This window comes from Daucus carota, chromosome 3 (genome assembly GCF_001625215.2).
Source record: "Daucus carota subsp. sativus chromosome 3, DH1 v3.0, whole genome shotgun sequence".
NCBI lineage: Eukaryota > Viridiplantae > Streptophyta > Magnoliopsida > Apiales > Apiaceae > Daucus > Daucus carota.
Window position 1 is genome coordinate 60,733,757 of NC_030383.2, and position 14,586 is coordinate 60,748,342.

Genomic DNA, 14,586 nt, shown 5'->3' on the forward strand with positions numbered 1-14,586 from the left:
AACCATTGGACTATTAATTCTATTTTAACTCCAAAAATTATTTTTTGGTTTCAAATTATAGCAATAGCTATACACATTTTAACATCAACATTGGACTTGCTCTTTGTTAACGGAGGAATCTGGTGATAACAAGATTCGGGGAGGGTTGCTGGAACTTGTGGTGGACGATGACAGCGGACGACGGAGTATGGGTGGTGATTTTAGATTTGGCTGAGATCGTTCAGGGAATCAGGGTTTTCTCACAAGAGCGAAGGAGTATTCGTTCTTGCAAGGGTTGTGACTTATCCCCAAACGATGTGCCTACGTACCCTATTTATAGGGATCAAGCCAGACGTAGTTCTTGGGGAACAAGTAACCTAATCAGAATAGGTTTCTTATTCCCTGGTTCCGGCTATGGGCCACCGCTTTAGATCAGACGGATATGGGCTTCTGGAGCCCAGCCTCCTCCGAGGAGCATGGAACTAGGTGGGCTGACCAGCACTAGCCCACGTGGACCTCCTTAGACTCAGCTGTTTGGGCCAACCCTCCGTCCTCTCTTAGGGCGAGGCTGATGGTGGGCCTGGGCCCTGGTTAAAACAATAATAACTAGGCCTGAGAGCCAGGCGTATTCGGCCCTTTTCAGTATTGGGCGAGGAAGGTAAGCAATGGGCGAGGTCCTTCAGCAATGGGCGAGGACTCTCTCTTGAAGACCTGGGCCGCTAGCCAATGGGCCGTGTAGCCTGATACATGTCTAGGACGAGGGTCCATACCGGGCGAGGACAATCACTGGGCGAGGACCGTCTTGTTGACCTGGGTCCATATGTTACTGGGTCCTCACTTCCTGGGCTTCATATATGGCGAGACCCATATAATGGGCGAGGACAATCTCAGAGATTGGTTCCTTCCGTGTTGACAGACGAGTTCTACGCAATCATCTGCCGAGTTGATATTTGGCCATAACAACTACCCCCCAAGCCCTTGAAGCACTGGTGCGAAAGGGTTTTGAAGAAACACTGGGCGAGGAATATGATTCGTTCTCGCCTTCTCTATCTCGTCATATGTAAAAATCTTCGTAGTGGCTTGTAGATTTCCAGGAAAATCTTCAAAAAATCGTATCGATCTTCCATAAGTCGCCATTCTAGTTGAAGAGTCGTGCCTCGAAGCACGAGAAAACTGTCCAATCGGGGCACGCCACGTGGCTCTGACAGTTGTAGATTTCCCGCCTCTTCTCACCTCTATATAAAGGCGGCTTCTTTTCTTCCATTTATTCATCTTACTCCCACGAAGTGCTGCTGGATTTCTCTCTCGAAAGATCTTCATTAGGCGACGCTCTTATCAAGGCCTCGCACCTTATTCTCCTTTCTGAAATCACAGGTACGTACAGCAGCTTCTTGCAATTTAATTTTCTGTGAATTTCCTTATCTTGCATTTAATCATGACTTAGGCATCTTAGATCCCTCAAATACGAATTAGGCATAATAACGTATGCGTCAGATAATCGTGGGCGAGGACCTTGTTAAATCAAGGTCATAATATTCGCTAAGGGCGAGGATCTAGCATAAGCGTCGTCGCCCTTTACGTCTGTATTCCTTATCTTGACTTCTCCCTTTCCTCCATTTACCAATTATCATCATTGATTCTATTCTCGCCATCTCTCTTTCAGATGACGAATTCCCAGCGTTCACACCCCAGTGCTGGTGTCCCGTTCGATTCATGGTCATCACTTAAGGTCGACCCAAGAGCGGGCGAGGACCTGGACCCAGCATGGCTGAGGGCTCATCAGGGCGAGGCAGGTCCTTCTCGTCGCCCAGACCAACAAGAAATAGTCAGTATCTCCTCTAGCGATGCAGAAAGCGTCCATAAACCTCACAGAAGTGACGACTCTTTAGAGGAGCTGTTCGGGGATTTAGATCTTCCTGAGTCTTCTCACCCAATCTTGGGAGTTGGGAAAGGCAAGCAGCTCCGGATTTGCCGAAATATTTATCATGACCTTCCTGAGGGCGAGGAGGATGAAGAAGACGATGAAGAAGGTGGGGACGAGAACCGGGATGAAGAAGAGCAAGGGTCTGACAGAGAGTCCGTAGCCGAGGGCGAGGATGATGAGGCCACAATATCTGCCTCGCCCCTTCGCTATGCCATGGAATGTCCTTCTCCTCCCAATCATCCTTACATTCCTCAGACTTTCAATCACGATTTAGACTTCGACTTCGAGGACGATGTTCCGGAGAAGGAAAGGAACAAGCATCGCCATCTCAACAATACAGTCACTTGTGCTGGTCTTTCTTCACAAATTACTTCAGACGAGATTATGTGGATGATAGAATATTACAACCTTCAGGGGAGATGGTACCGTCCTCGCCGTTTCATGAGAATGCATAGATTTAACTTTGACGGTCTCCCATGTCCTCGCATGGTGTTGACTAACAAGTTGGTGGAGCTTGGTTTTGGATGGCCTATGCATCCCTGGTTACTGAAACTTGTAAACCACTATGGCGTCGCCCCTATTCAAATTGGCCCAAATAGCTGGAGGCTCGCCATAGGCATCTACATGATGTACCGCGACCTCGGGTTCCCAGAGCCTTCCATGCTTGAGATGGATCACTTCCTTTCTCTGAGAAAAACGGGCGAGGACTATGGCTTCTTCTACCTCACTCTTCACCCTTGTCATCATAAGAAGGGTTTTTCAGTCGGGAACCCCAGTAACATGAAATTCTGGAAGCCCGATTATTTCTATCTCTATGACATTCCTCGCCAGAGGGTCTCATTCAACTTGGACCCCTGTAAGTACCCCCATCGTCGCCTTCTTATCTTTCATCCTCGCCTACTCTTTAAACTCATCTTTATCTTTTCCAGATAAGCCACGGCAGGCTGAGCTCAAGGACGAACTTTTGGCTCGTGCTCAAAGGGTTGATGATCTCGACGTCGCCCAGAAGGATCTTGATAAATTGGTGACCCCGGAGTCACTCAAAAAATATGGCTTTTACAACGACGGGTTTGGTCAAGTTCCTTTGATAAAATTTGATAAAAGAAATAAGTCCAAGAAAGCCATGGAGTGCCTAAAGAGATCTCTAGCTTCTCTGACCGGTAAAGGTGAGGGCGTCGCCCAATGGATCTTCATCTCTGTTTATATGCATAGGCTTCCGCTGTCCATTTAATGTTCCTCGCCTTTATCTTACATACGTCGCCTTGTATTTGTCTATTTGTGACGCATTAACTGTATCTTATTCTGTTCCTCGCCTTTTATACATACATCGCCTAATTATTGCACTTGTTTTTATTTCAGGCAAAATGGCTGAGCTTCCTTTCGGCAATAACCCTTTCGCCCAAGGCGGTCAAGCTCCCGTCTCACAGCCTCGCACCACCATCTCTATCAATGCCACCACCACTCCTCGCCAGAGAGAAACTCTCCCAATAACTGAGAAAGACCAAAGGGCGAGGAATAAGGGTAAGCGAGGAAACGAGGAGGAGGTTGCTGCTTCGAAGAAACAAAAGAAAGGCGAGGAATCAGTTCCCAGCTCCGTATCAGTAGCTTTTGGGGTTCTGGCGGAGGATCACTTTGACGCTGAAGACGTCAAGGTTTGGTCATCCAAGAAGGCCGATGAAGCTGAACATAGCTTCAAGCTAGGTTTGGGCGAGGCCTTCTTTCAGGGATTGAACGTTCTGTCTGCCAAGAATGCTCATATCGCCGAGTTGACCAAGGCAAACACTGAGTTAAAGAGGGAAGTGTCCTCGTCTGCTAACAAGCTGAAAGATCTTCAGCAAAAATATAAGGATGATATGAAGACGAGGAACGACCAATTCAAGAGCCTCCAAAAGGCATTCAATGACCTGACCGAGTCCTCGACCACTGCTGCCAACCTCGCCAACTCCACCATCGCCGGCCTTGAGTCAGAGCTCGAGAGCGAGAAAGCGGCGAAGTCAAAAGAGCTGAGCGACGCCTACAGCATGGGGTTCTTTGATTACCTGGTCAATTTTCTGGCTGGAGATCCCAACTATGATTGGACCAAGCTCTTCGCTCCTTCTACGCCTGCTTTCATGGAGAAATTTAAGGAATCCAAAGCCGCAGCCATTGAGAAGGCGAGGCAGGCTCTCCAGGCGAAGATTCAAACGGAGCAAGAAGCCCTTTCCAAAAAGGCAGGCGAGGCCCAAACGGCCAAAGGTGGTGGAGATGGTGATGGCGAGGCAACTGCTACTGATCAACAGAAAAATTGAACTTGTTATTTATTTTACTCTGTTCAAGTACGTTTGGAGTGCGAGCCCTCCGTACTTGGCTTCGCAATTGTACTTCGGATAATTATTTTCTTGCTGCTGTAATACTTTGTACATTTAATTTTATCATGCTTTAACTTTCCTCGCCATATCTTCTTTTATGCTTGCTTGTATATGCTTATCTGCACTAGATGATAATCTTGCGTTGGGCGAGGACTATCCTCGTCCTTGATAATCATATTGCGTCTAGAATAGGGCGAGGACTTTCCTTTCCTCGCCCTTGACATATTTGACAAGGACCATTGGACGAGGTTCTGACTTTCGGCGAGGCCTTTGAATCTTCTTATACCTCGAGGGTTCATCCTACCCTTGACCACTCATCTTTTTAGATAGCTGCACAGGGCGAGGATACATCCTCGGGCGAGGTTTTTTACTTCTTATATTCAAATTTCCTTGAATACCCAAGTCAGGCTATCAGGCGAGAACTCATCTTTGGGCGAGGTCTTGCACCGTTCTCAGTTTTATCAGAGGGCGAGGATGTTACTCTCCCTTATCCACTCGTCTGAGTCTCTGACAGCTTCTCAGGGCGAGGATCCATCCCCGAGCGAGGACTGTATCATGGGTTCTTTATGTACGACTTCTCGGTCCTCGCCATTTACCAAAGGGCGAGGTGGGCTGTTCCTCTTCATACGTAGCAGTTAGCTCTATTCATGTACGACTCATCTTTCGACTGTTGAGGGCGAGGGTCAATACCGGGCGAGGACTCTTCACATGTCCTTTGCGGTTGGTCCTTGACTTTCGATCTTCCCCAGGATGCCCAACAGTCGTAGTCTGGTGAAGGGTCGCGACTCTTCGTTGAAAACGAGGTTGGAATTCAAAGAGTCGCTTGTTTTTTATAAATAGAAAGTTACCTCAGTTTATTTTTCTCACTTTTTCATCACCGTTCTTCCTTCTCACAATCGTCGACTATGTCTGCCGAAGATCTTTTTGCTGAGTTTGACCGAGCTGTGGAGAGCGAGGCTCCACCCTTGATGCCAGACCCGAGCGTCGCTCCTCCACCTCCTCCTCGCCCGACACTAGGCGAGCTGCAGGTCCTGATCACCGAGCTTCAGGCTAGGATCAGGATACTGGAGAGGCGGAATGATCACCTTGAAGATAAGATTGACGAGCTTAGAGAGGTCGTCCGGGACCTTAAGGTGGAGAATTCTTACCTTAGGGACAAGACAGACAATGACTACTAAGTCATTCTTATGTACTCTTCGCCCCATCGTGGGTTTATATTAATGAAAATATTTAATGTAATCTTTATCTCTTTTGTCTTCGACTTTTATTTTTATAGCAATAGATGATTATACCTCGCCATGATGCTTTAAATAGTCGTTGCTTGCAATTTTATTTAACTGAATGCAAATAATAGACTTAAGAATCTTTCCTGTCTCAAGCATATCGTCGCCCACTATTCTTCTTAGGCGAAAACTAGCAACCAAGTATGTGGGTCGTCGCCCTCCACCATACTTGGGGAACCTCAGCCTCTGGGACAGTAGGGAGATCATCCACTTAGATCCCAGGCATCCAAGTATGTGGGTCGTCGCCCTCCACCATACTTGGGGAATTTCAGCCTCTGGGACAGTAGGGAAATCATCCACTTAGATCCCAGGCATCCAAGTATGTGGGTCGTCGCCCTCCACCATACTTGGGGAACCTCAGCCTCTGGGACAGTAGGGAAATCATCCACTTAGATCCCAAGCATCCAAGTATGTGGGTCGTCGCCCTCCACCATACTTGGGGAACCTCAGCCTCTGGGACAGTAGAAAAATCATCCACTTAGATCCCAGGCATCCAAGTATGTGGGTCGTCGCCCTCCACCATACTTGGGGAATTTCAGCCTCTGGGACAGTAGGGAAATCATCCACTTAGATCCCAGGCATCCAAGTATGTGGGTCGTCGCCCTCCACCATACTTGGGGAACCTCAGCCTCTGGGACAGTAGGGAGATCATCCACTTAGATCCCAGGCATCCAAGTATGTGGGTCGTCGCCCTCCACCATACTTGGGGAAAACAGAAAAAAGTAATAATAAAACAATTTTAAATAAAACTCCAACCCCGGAGGGTTCTCCAAAGCTGCACCCCTGGGGTCTTCCTGATGGTTTACCGGAAGTACGGGCCATCAGGGCATAGGAATTCCTTCGAACCGTCTCGTGGAGACGGTTCTCCGTTCATCCCGAGGGTGTCATACATATGTCTCGATTACACATGCAGACAGGTTCCAAAGCAGCAGGGAGATCGTCCCTGGTCTTCATGTTCCAAGCAATACAAAGATACACAAATATGAAAAAATTGAAAATTTATTGATAGTAGTACGCTTACATGATGCTTTTGCCGAAGGGCACGTACAACCCCTACCCCCCGAGGCTTGGGAGTAATTTTATTAGTTCCAAGGCTCATGCTTGAATACTCTAAACAGGAACTTAAAAAGAAACATAAACAGCAACTTCCCCTCTTGCGCGTCGATCCTTCATCATGCCTCGTTAAAACCTTCCTAGGTAAAACCCGTGGGAAAAACCCTAGTAAGGAAAAAGAGTACATGAGTCGGATGACGAGGGGTCTTCTGGTCTACTGATAATACTTTTTGAGATGCTCGGCATTCCATGCTCGGGGGATGTCTCTCCCTTCTAGGTCTGCCAAGTAATATGTTCCAGAAAACAGCACCACTCTTACCTTGTACGGTCCTTCCCAATTAGCTCCGAAGACTCCATGGCTTGCCACCTTGGTGTTTGGCATGACTCTTCGCAGAACTAGATCGCCTACCTGGAATGGCCTAGCCTTGACTTTGGTGTTATAATGTCTCGCCACTCTTTGCTGGTATGATGCAATCCTTAGCTGAGCTCCTGATCTGGTTTCTTCGAGCATATCCAGGTGTAGACGATGGTTGACCTCGTTCACTTCTGGGTTGAAATTATCTCTTCTGAATGATCCGGCTCCTAGCTCCACAGGTATCATAGCTTCACATCCATAGGTAAGGTTGAAAGGTGACTCCTCGGTTGTTGTTCTAGGAGTCGTGTTGTAGGACCAAAGCACATTGGGTAGCTCTTCAGGCCAATTGCCTTTCTTGTCTTCAAGCTTCGCCTTCAGAGTATGCTTTATGATCTTGTTAACTGCTTCCGTCTGGCCATTCGACTGTGGGTGGCTGACAGCGGAGAAACCTTTCTTGATTCCTAGGTTGTCACATAACTCCCTCATCTCTTTGCAGTCGAACTGTTTTCCGTTGTCGGAGATCAATTTATACGGAATGCCGAAGCGGCACACTATAGCTCTATATACAAATTCGACCAACTTCTTCGCCGTGATAGTTGCTAATGGCTCTGCTTCTGTCCACTTCGTGAAATAATCAACCGCTACCACTGCATATTTGACACCTCCTTTGCCTTTTGGTAGCTCGCCAATCAGGTCTATTCCCCACATAGCAAAGGGCCATGGACTCGTCAATGATGTAAGCGGAGCTGCAGGACTGTTGACGTAGTTGGCGAACCTCTGACACTTATCGCAAGCCTTAGCAAATTTTAGTGCATCCTCTTTTAGTGTAGGCCAGTAGTACCCTTGCCGAAGTATCTTTTGGGCCAACGAGCTACCCCCCGAGTGGTTACCGCATATTCCCTCGTGTACCTCTCTCAGGATGTAGTTACATTCATCGCCTCCGATGCACTTCAGTAGAGGTTGGTTAAAGCCTCGCTTGTAGAGTGACCCCTCATAATCAACGTACCTGGCTGCCTTATAGCGTAGTTTTCTTGCCTCCATCTTGTCTTCTGGAAGGGTACCATTCTTGATGTAAGACCAGATTGGGGTCATCCATGTGTCGACAGCCTCTTCAGCTTCGATCTGGTGTATCTCCGCTTCGGGCACGCTAGGGTGATCAAGTAGCTCAAGAGAGATCATTCCTAAAACTCCAGGATCTTTCTGGGATGCGGCCTTGGCCAGGGAGTCAGCTTCGGCGTTACTTTCTCTTGGGATTTGTTCGAGTCTAACCGTCTTGAAATTTTCAATCAGCCTTCGGACTAGGTTCATGTAAAGTTCTGTTCTGTATGCCTTTACCTGGTACCCCCCATTGACCTGGTAGACTACCAACATCGAGTCACTGTGGATTGCGATTCTCTGGACGCCCAACTCTTTTGCCAATCTCAATCCAGCAATTAAGGCTTCATATTCAGCGTCGTTATTGGTGGCAGGGAAGCCAAGATGTATGGCGCTTTTAAACTTCCTTCCCTCGGGGCTGGTAAGTAAGATGCCTGCACCGGCACCATCCTGATTAACTGCTCCATCAACGTTCATCACCCACCATGGATAGGAAGCCTCTTCTTCTTCTCCGGTCTTAACTTCTACCTCGCTACATGATACCTCATCCACCAACACAGGGTCGTTCGGAAACTCTAATATGAAGTCGGCCAACGCCTGGCCTTTGATGGAACTTCTGGGCTTGTACTCGATATCGAATTGTCCTAACTCAACTGCCCACTTCAACATCCTTCCTGAAGCCTCAGGTTTGTACAGAACTTGGCGCAACGGGTAGGAGGTTCGTACCTCGATTTTATGAGCCTGGAAGTATGGTCTAAGTTTCCTCGCTGCCAGGAGTAAGGCGAAAACCAGCCTTTCCATATTCGTGTATCTAGTCTCAGCATCGAGCAACCTTTTGCTCACATAATACACAGGCAGCTGCAAGTTCCCCTCTTCTCTAACATGAACAGCACTAATAGCATAATCAGAGACAGCCAAATAAAGGATAAGTGTTTCACCTTCGAGAGGTTTGGCAAGCATGGGAGGTGTGGCAAGATGGTTCTTCAAACTCTGGAAAGCTGCTTCGCATTCGGCCGTCCACCTGAAATCTTTCCCAACTCCTTTGATGACCTTGAAGAATTCTTGGCATCTATCAGTTGACTTAGAGACGAACCTGTTGAGGGCGGCTATCCTTCCTGTAAGACTTTGGACCTCCTTCACAGTGCTGGGCGATCTCATGTCAAGCAAGGCTTGTATCTTTGCTGGGTTAGCCTCTATACCTCTGTGATTTACCATAAATCCCAAAAACTTTCCCGACTCCACGCCAAAGACGCACTTCTGTGGGTTGAGTTTCATGTTAAACTTCCTGAGTATCGAAAACATCTCGGAAAGGTGTTTGATGTGGTCTGGGGCCTTCTTAGACTTCACAAGCATATCATCAACGTAGACCTCCATCGTCTTCCCTATCAAGTCTTTAAACATCATATTCACTAGTCTTTGATAAGTAGCACCAGCGTTCAAAAGTCCAAAAGGCATTCCAATGTAGCAGTAGAGACCACGGTCCGTGATGAAAGAGGTGTGTTCCTGGTCTGGCTCATACATTGGGATCTGATTGTAGCCGGAGTAGGCATCCATAAAGCTTAACAGGGCGTGGCCAGCAGTAGCGTCAACTAGTTGATCTATCCTTGGAAGGGGAAAACTGTCTTTTGGACATGCCTTATTCAGATCTGTGAAATCGATACATACCCTCCATTTTCCATTGGCCTTCTTCACCAGCACTGGGTTCGCCAGCCATTCCGGGTAATAAGCTTCTTTAACCAAACCAACCTTCTGAAGTCTATCGACCTCCGCTTTTAGTGCTTCTGCTCGTCCACCGCTGATGGGTCTTCGTTTTTGTCTGATACCTTTCTTCCTTGGATCAATGTTCAAGTGGTGACACATAATGTTCGGATCAATTCCTGTCATATCAGCATGGCTCCAGGCGAATACATCAAGATTGCTTTTCAAAAAATCCACCATCTTCTTTCTCATCAGATTGTCAAGACGAGCACCAATGAATAAGACTTTCGTTGCATCATTCTCATCAACCAGGATCCCAACTGTGTCCTCGGCTGGTCCTACCTTCTGCAGTGTTTCTGGTAGTCTGGGGTCAAGATCGACATCTCTTAGATCGTCATCATTATCCTTCGGATGAACAGTGTCAGCAGACTTTGAACTTTCTCCTTCAAACGGGGGGAGCCTCGGGTAACCTGATGGGTGTAATGCTGGATCGTCAATAACCATCTTTCCCTTTCTCGCCCGCATCAGCTTCTGCTCTTCTGTTTCATCTTCGCTGGCTTCTTCGACTATCCCTTCGACGAATGTGTCGGATGGCATAGGCGGAGGTCCTTCGATTTGCAATATGGTTTGGTTGGGGAATGCGGTTATCGTCTCTTTCCATTCTAACCTCTTCTGCTTTTCTTCTTCCCATCCAATTTGCTGTGGGTTCTCTTCTTCGGGGAACTGTACCGTATAAATCATGTTGGTGGAGCCTTTGGTGAACCTGAGTGGTCTAAAGGATCTTTTTGTCTCCTCCGCATTCTCTTCTTTGAAGTCGAGCATCTCTTCGTCAGGATCAATATCAGCTTTGAACTTCGAGGCTGTCTTTATGGTACGGTTATAGCAATCCCTAGAGTCATATTGACAACCTTTGATACAACCTACCCCCCTGGGAGTTGGGAACTTCATAGACAGATGATATGGAGGTTACAACTCTCATGTCTTTCAAAATAGGTCTCCCGATTAGAGCATTATAGTAGGCTGGGGCTTCTACGATCATAAACTCAGCCACTTGGGTAGCGGAGACCGGGTCCTCTCCGAGCGTTACCGGTAGCCTTATAGTCCCTTTAACTCTGATTGCATCCCCCGTGAAACCGTATAGGTAGGTTGTCTTTCGAGTCATATCCTTGTCTAGTAAACCCATCTTCTGGAAAGTGGAGTAGTACAATAGGTTTACAGAGCTGCCATTGTCCACAAACACCCTGTGAACGTTCCTCGATCCAATCCTTACATTTACGACCAGAGCATCAGCGTGGGGGTGATGGACCCATCGAGCATCTTCCTCTGAGAATATGATCTGGGTATCTTCTCCCTTGAACAACTTAGGTGGTCTCTCCGAAAGACGAAAGACATTAGTGAGAGGGGGTTGTTTAGCTTCCCTGGCATACCTATCCATGGCACTCCTGCTGTCTCCTCCCACATGTGGACCTCCAAAAATCGTATGAATGCTACCTTCTCTGGCTGTTCTTGGGGGTTCAGTAGATGCGGGTGCTTCAGACTCGGCTTCAGGTACTAAAGTGATGATGGGAGTATCCTTATGCTTTCTCACCTCTCTGACAACCCAATCCATCAGCTTACCACTCCTGATCAACTGTTCAATCTCTTCCTTAAGTTGGCGACACTCGTGGGTATCATGACCATGTGATTCGTGGTAGGCACAATACTTCTTCTTATCTTTGACTTGAGTAGAGGTCAGTGGATTTGGTTTTTTAAAGATCCCTGATTTCTTGTTCACCTCGAATATATGTTCAATAGATGCAACCAAGGGAGTGTAATGATCGATATCTGACCTTCTTCTTATAGGGCTAGGTTGGCGTGGTGGGCTGTTCCGTTCTTCCGAGACAGGTCTGATATCAAGGGCGTTGACCGTATTCTTTTTCTCCTTCCTGGGACTAGGTGTCCTATCTCTCTTCCTTTGCCTAGATGTCCTTGATGAACTGGCGTCATGTCTGGTAATACTTGCGAGAGCCTCTTCCTCCCTCTTATACGGTTCTGCCAAGAGATACAGGGCTGCTAGTGTAGGTGGTTCTTTCCTCTGAAGCGCCTTCCAAAAGTCCGTGCCTACTCTTACTCCTGCTATCAAGAAATTCTTAACGGTCTCGTCGGTTGCTCCTCTCACCTGTGGGACTTCAGCGTTGAACCTCCGGAAATAGGCTTGAAGAGTCTCTCCTTCCTTCTGTCTGATATTGGCTAAAGTGGTAACAGGTGGGGCATAGTGGATTGATGATTGAAACTGAGTGAGGAACATTCTACGCATCTGCTCCCATGACCCAATGCTACCTGGTCCGATCTTCTGAAACCATTGGTGGGCATTTCCCCTCAAAGTTGAAGCTAAAAGTCGACACTTGGTCAGATCAGATACCTGGTGTAACTCCATCTCCGTTGTAAAGCGCCCAATGTACTCTGCCGGATCCGTTGTTCCATTATACCTTAGATCTCCTGTGCCTCGGAAGGTTGCCGGTAGGGGGGATTGTCGTACCGCGGTGGAGAAGGGGGAGGCTGCTTCCTCTGGAACCGTGTGACCTTGCACGCCGAATTGTACCAACAATCCTTTCAGAGCGTCAACAGATACACCATCTAGCCCTGCAATCATTACCGGGTTCCCTTGTGGAGGAGGAAGGTTTCCTTGCGGAGGAGGAGGAAGGTTTCCTTGTGGAGGAGGAAGGTTTCCTTGTGGAGGAGGAGGAAGGTTTCCTTGTGGAGGAGGAAGGTTTCCTTGTGGAGGAGGAGGAAGGTTTCCTTGTGGAGTTGGGCCTCGGCTGTTGGAGGGAGTTACGCGCCCGTCAGACTGTGATGCTGAGTTACGGTACATCGGAGGTGTTCCCGGGCGACGATAGTAGTGAGGCGAGGTACGTCGGTAGTTCCCGTGGTAGTCCTGAGATGAATTTCGGTGATAACCCAAGCGATGGTTCTGGGAGGAGTTCTGTCGGTAGTCTTGACGCCTGGGAAGTGACGAAGGGCGATTCTTTCTATAGTAACTTCCTGCATATGTCTTTTCCGGATAGGCTGGCTTCCTCTTTCCTTCATATACTACCAGTTGTTTCTCCTCGTTAGCTTTCTCGTTCCCAGAAGAACGTTTCCCTTCCGAGGATGGTTCAAGGACTTTCTTATTGCCTCTGATTGGTGGTGGGGGATGGCCCTCGAACTCACTTTTGACGGTTGCGAGTCGATGTTGTTGTCTGATGCTGCGGATATCCCGGGCAAGTTCTTCTTCGTGCTTTCTATTGGCCTCCCGTCGTTGCTCTTCAGTTAAGGATTTGTCGATGTATTGGGAGATCACGATTTTTGCTTGTCTTTGGTCTTCAAGGGGACGTCGCGTCCCGAGAGTATCGTAGTGCAAGCTCCGGGGTGTTATAGTGCGAAACCTATCATCAGCCTTCTTGTTTGATTCTGGTGGTTCTGTTATGGGTTCTTTCCCTTGGCGATGTGTCCTATGGGGGGACCTCGCCCCGCTCCCATCTCCTCCAGTGTGGTGACGACGATTCTGCTCGTGTGGCTTCCCGGTGTTTTTCGACAGCGACCGTACCACGTCTTCCATGGAGTCCAGGCGGGTGGAGACAGCTTTCATGGTATTGGTGAAGGCGGCGAAGGTGTCGAAGATCTGGGTGTTGGACATCATGATGGGTGCTTGAATTGTCGTCAGGGGAGTATTGAGTAGGGATTGTTGATTGTCGGACGGTGGCGGCGGTGGTGCATCAGTAATCTCTATGACAGTTGGGTCTACCGGAGCCTTCTGGTTCTGATCCGTAGCGTCTTTGTTCATATCCTGAGACATCCTTCCTCCAATAGATGTCAAAAGGCCCCTCCTTCTAGCGCCAATTGTTAACGGAGGAATCTGGTGATAACAAGATTCGGGGAGGGTTGCTGGAACTTGTGGTGGACGATGACAGCGGACGACGGAGTATGGGTGGTGATTTTAGATTTGGCTGAGATCGTTCAGGGAATCAGGGTTTTCTCACAAGAGCGAAGGAGTATTCGTTCTTGCAAGGGTTGTGACTTATCCCCAAACGATGTGCCTACGTACCCTATTTATAGGGATCAAGCCAGACGTAGTTCTTGGGGAACAAGTAACCTAATCAGAATAGGTTTCTTATTCCCTGGTTCCGGCTATGGGCCACCGCTTTAGATCAGACGGATATGGGCTTCTGGAGCCCAGCCTCCTCCGAGGAGCATGGAACTAGGTGGGCTGACCAGCACTAGCCCACGTGGACCTCCTTAGACTCAGCTGTTTGGGCCAACCCTCCGTCCTCTCTTAGGGCGAGGCTGATGGTGGGCCTGGGCCCTGGTTAAAACAATAATAACTAGGCCTGAGAGCCAGGCGTATTCGGCCCTTTTCAGTATTGGGCGAGGAAGGTAAGCAATGGGCGAGGTCCTTCAGCAATGGGCGAGGACTCTCTCTTGAAGACCTGGGCCGCTAGCCAATGGGCCGTGTAGCCTGATACATGTCTAGGACGAGGGTCCATACCGGGCGAGGACAATCACTGGGCGAGGACCGTCCTGTTGACCTGGGTCCATATGTTACTGGGTCCTCACTTCCTGGGCTTCATATATGGCGAGACCCATATAATGGGCGAGGACAATCTCAGAGATTGGTTCCTTCCGTGTTGACAGGCGAGTTCTACGCAATCATCTGCCGAGTTGATATTTGGCCATAACACTCTTAAAAGGACCAGTGAAGCTTAATAAACTACTAGAGCGGCTAAAAGAAAAGAAGCTGCTAGATTTCGATGAATGAGATAATGACCCCGTTCAGCTCAGTAGTAATTTGATAAATTGAGAATTTAATATATGTTTGAATAATTTTGACAATGA